Consider the following 5467-nt stretch of genomic DNA (forward strand, 5'->3'; position numbering starts at 1 on the left):
ACACAGCAACCATGATGCAAAACCAAGATTGAAGCAAAAGAATTTTAGAAGTAGAAAAAGCGTAAAAAGTTTCATATTGTGTGTAATCATTGTTAACTTTTTGAAGTATTATGCATTATAACGAAGTAAATTGTACAAGTAATTAATATTATTATTTTAATTTTTTTATGACATTAATTTGCCATTTCTTTGCTTTTAATTATTTTTTTATTCTCATTTTGAAATGAATGAGAGATCCAAAATTGTTCCTTCAGAGGGGTTCCACAAGTGTTCCTTCCTTGAGTCTCTTTCACATTCCGTGAAAAGAAGTGTTGCACACCCCAAGGCAACATTCTTCAAGCAAAGATTTGCAACATACAAAGAAAAATTATGCCGAATATTGTACAGAATGTACAATAAACAAGTTTTCGGTAATATTCTTCCTAAAAAGATGAAAATAGTTTGGGTAGAAAGATTTCATAAATATGAAGCTGGACGCTGCAAAAACTATGGAGAAAAAGATGAGAAAACTGGAATTGTGACATCAAAATCTTGTAAAGTAATTTTATCCGATGAGGTAGCTATATACGTATTTTGAAGTAGGAGGAAGTGAAAATTCTAAAATTAATTGAATAGTTTCAGCCGAGGGAAAAAATGTGTAGGTTGTTCTTTTTCTGATTTTGTCAAATGAAGACTTCTAAAAAGTTTAAGGATTGGCGTTGAATTTCTTCAACTTTAATTTAATCATTAAAAAAATGTTCATTAATGTTGAATATTGGAGTTTTTCACTTTTTGACTTTTTGAAATTTTGAAAGCAATAGGAAATTTGTTTTGAATTATCAAATCAAAACACCCGTCAGGTTAATTCCCTGGGTTCAAACGTTTAGACTAATTGAAGCATTTTCACATCACCGTCATTTATAAATATAACAATTAACCAAATTAACTCTTTCGTATGCAACTTTTTTAGTAATATCTAATTGTATAGATAGTAGACACTACTGACAGACTGAGGGATATTCTGATCCATGAAATGTGCTATGCTGCCGTATGGCTAATAAACGGGGAAGCATTCGATGACCATGGACCATTTTGGCGCAAATGGTGATTTGAAAACGTATAATATAGTATATACGTATAAATTATGCAATTTTCAATGTTCATTTCAAGCTTGCCATCGATTTGAATCTTAAAGTCACTTTTGGTCTCCTTCTTTAAATATTTAGAAAATTTTAATAAAGAATTGAATGAAACTATAAAACAAATGTGTTGTAAAAATAAATCACTTCTGAAAAGAACAAATTATGTTACATGCTTTTTGAAATATATAAAATTACTTGGTATCAAACGGTCAATTTCAAAAATTGTACAAGTCTGCAATAAACATCGTAGTTGTTGAAAAATGTAAAGTTTGAATAGTTCAATAATTGAACCTTAATGCTTTTAAAATCGAAAACCTTTTAATAGGTGTGTACGGCAAAGTAACTATTGTAAATGATCTTATTATGTTAAAAATTTAATTTTCAGTTTAATAAATCAACTGAATTTTAAAAAATGAACATTATTGGCTTAAAAATTTGACCATTTGTCTGAAAATTCATCTTTGCAGGTTTCATGTTCAACTATTTGGCTGAAGCTTTAATTATTTTGTTTAAAATTCGTCTATTTTGGTTAAAATTTCAATTTTCCAGTCTGATAATTCAACACTCTTCTGAAAAATTCGTCTTTTTGGCTTGAAAATGCAACTGTTTTGAGAAAGCTTTCTAATCGCTTTTATTTGTTTCAAACGACCATTTGACTGAAAATTGAATTATTTTGTTTAAGTCATCTTTTTTTGGTTGACATTGTTTTTTTTCAATTCCACTGGCTTCTAAAGAAATTCGTCTTTTAGCTTGTAAAAATAACTTTTCAGCTTGATAATTCAACTCGATTTTAAAAAATTCGCCTGATTGACTTCAACATTCAACTAATCGGTTGAAATTTAATAGGATTACCTATACAAATCTTTTATAGTTAAGGGCGTTGAAAGCAGGACCCAATATTATTATTGCATTATGTAAATTCTACAAAAATGATGTAGTTTATAATTGAAAGAAACAGATAATAGTTAAATAATAACAAACGAAAACGTTGAAAATGAAATAAATAAAATTGAATAATGAAGAAAACAGTTTTAAGTCAAGTCAAGTCAAAGTTTGATTATTATTATTATTATTATTATTATTATTATTACAGGACGCGCCTAGTTGCTCGATGCTTTCCCGAACTACCTCCAATCCGGGAACGTCATAGCTATATGAAGAGAAAAGTTTATACATAGGTACACCTGCTTCACTTGCGAGAGAAGATTTAGCAGAAACAATCGGCACGTAAATTTCACTGAGTGCTTCGAATGTGGTGGAACTCTGGTAACGCGGAAAATTTACTACTGAGGTAATATTCACTGAAAATGCAGATAAGTCTTAGTTTTTAGAGCATTATAATTCTTTGACAACGTCTTAAAGTGGGAATAAGTTAAATTAAAAAATCCCATTACCTATTACTAATCCATCTCCTTATAAAGGTCTTTTATTTTTTCAGATGATGGCACGTGTTCGTTGAAATAATTACGTATACGTTAAAAGCTCAATTTAACATAATGTTATGTAATATGGGTAAGTGAAATATATAATATTTAAAAAAGGCTTACCTGATTTATATATTTTTAATCTGTAAGTCATCCTTGGAGTTTAGAAAGCTGTAAACGAGTTGCAAGAACAATAGCAGTTTAATATTAAGTTTAGTATAAGTACCAGTCAAATATTAAGTACCTATAAAAGAAGAAAGAAAATTTCCATCAAGGACGACATTCGAATACGAAAAAAATCGCAAACCGGAAATGATTATTTGCGTAACATGAGGCACGGATCCAGAGAAGTGGCTGGAGGGGGCGGTCTTGGATAAATTTCTTATTAGCAGTCAAATATTTTTTCATAAAAAATAGCGTTCAGAAGCGGACTGAGACTCACCAAACGATCTGATAAAAGTCTTGCAGACTAGTCCTAAAAGCGCCATTCTACACAATTTTTCTGAAATATTTCCAGTGATTTAAAAATATTTCAACCAATTTTAAGGGAATTTATAGAATTTCTAACGATTTTAATTATTTGAACAAATTCTCAAAGGTTTTAAAGATTTTAAGGAAATTCAAATGATTTTATGGCAGTCGAAGGGATTGCAAAAGAGTCAATGAAGTGATTAAATGTTACTTACAATATTTTAAGTGATTTTTGACGGATTTCAATAGATACACAAAAAGTCTAAGCATTTTATAATATTGCTATAAACTGCAAAGAATTTCACAAAAATGAGGCGATTTGTAGGATTTCAAAGATTTAAAGATAATTGTGAATATCTCGGTTAATTTGCGTTTTAAAAGAATTTCCTTAAATTTCGAAAGATTTGAAAGTATTTTATAGGATTTCTAAGACTTGAGAATATTGAAAAGGATTCCAAAGTATTTAAGAGAATTTTCGTGATTTACAAATAATTCAAAGGACTTTTAAGAGGTTTTATAAGATTTCGGAGCATTTCAGTAATTCTAAAGGATTTCAAAAATTTCAATTTTCCTCGGTCTCAATGAATTTCATAGGGCTTCAAATATTTCAAGATATTGAAAAGAATATCATCAGTATTATCATTTGTATTAGATTTCAAGAAGTTTAAAGGTTATTTTAAGAGATTAGAAGGACATTAAAAAAAATTACCAAGAATTTATAAGCTCCTACAAAATTTCAAGATTTTTAAAAAGATTTCAAAGAATTTGACACATTTTGTGTATTTCCAAGGATTCTAACGAATAATCATTTCATTTAAAAAATTTGAAAGAACTTCCAAAGATTCTTATGATTTTAAGTAATTCCAAAAATTGTATGTGGTTTTCAACAATTTACTAGACTTTCAGAAGATTTAGAAGGATTTTATAGGGACTATGAGGTTTTAAGGGATTTTAACATTTCAAAATATTATTTTTTCTATGATAAAAACATTTGGCGGGTCTGCAATATATTACTTCATTATGTTTTCTTTTTTTGTATCTGCTGGCGCACTTTTTTATTATATAAATATTATTATAGGCCCGACAAATGCTTTTTTATCTTCTTTAATTTCTGGTAATTGACTTTATTTTATCATGTTGCAACTTATTGTATAGATAAATAAATATAATGTTAACTATATATCATTTAAAAAATTATATTCCCATTTATTTCTGTTTTAGGTTAAAAAAAATTTTTTTACACTTTTTGAATGTTTCCAAATTTAAAAAGTACTATTATATGTGAAGTTTCATTATTTCATTTTTTTTGCTATAATTATAAGAATATAGTTTCAAATGAAGCAGTTAAAGTATTGCTCCAGAAAATATGAATGATATTCTTTTATTAATGTCTAATGATAATATATGCATATTCGCGTAATTTAAGTTTTGAAGAATCCTAATTTAAAGCCTTCGACATTAGCGAACGACGCCTCATCGTACCTAATAACTGTGATAAAGTTTTTAACCAAATATTGTCAGGCACATAACCTCAAATTGACATACCATTATTAAATTTTTGAACAACAGCTTCACGTGTTTCGGGCACAGATCCTAATGAAAATCAATAGAATTCGTAAATTTAAAATTAACAAAATATCTATAACCCCAAACAGAAAATCATTCACGGCGAATCAAAATGAAAAATTATGAAAAAATACACTTTTTATTGTCCGGTCGCTTTTCACTTAATGTAACTATTTTTGAACTTATTTAATTACCTTTAAATTTATCCAATTTCACTTTACTAAATTAAAAAGAACTTATATTCTTATTCAACTTTATTACATTTATTATTTTTAAAATTATTGCCAGCTCTTCTTTATTGATGACTCGGAGTCTGCATGTCACGCCGCCAAACGTATATTTTTGGTACCACTCAGTCACCGCATCCTACATTCTAAGTACGCACACGACCCTCTTTCGAGCAAAACTATCCGCTGTGCACAAACTATAGAGTTTTAGTTGAAATGACATTTAGGTGAATAGGTACCCACGAGTCCAAGCGATTCTTCGATTCTCTCTTCCCCCTCCCTTGCAAATGTCTATCTCTTTCCCTCTTGTGCATATCCTGCCTGTCTGTCAACAGGTGAGAGGCAGGCAGCCGCCTTTAGAGATTCCACAAGATTGAGAGAGATGAAGAATTGACCGTCTCTTCTACTCTTATTGCCTTTCTGCAGGCAAGTGGACCAGTGATCCCAGAACTGAAACGAGACGTGGTCCAATTCTATGACACGTCTATGACCGTGTGAATATGGTAGGAGACGATATAAATGCCTGGGTTGTGCGCGCAACCCGTTTCTCCTTTTCTGAATTTGAAAACTCGAAGGTGCACGATTGCCGGTCGAAACACTTCGGCGCTTCTATTTATATCTCTATCTGTATTTTGAGGTTACGTTACTTCAAGTATAA

The sequence above is a fragment of the Belonocnema kinseyi genome, chromosome 7 (genome assembly GCF_010883055.1).
Source record: "Belonocnema kinseyi isolate 2016_QV_RU_SX_M_011 chromosome 7, B_treatae_v1, whole genome shotgun sequence".
Lineage (NCBI taxonomy): Eukaryota > Metazoa > Arthropoda > Insecta > Hymenoptera > Cynipidae > Belonocnema > Belonocnema kinseyi.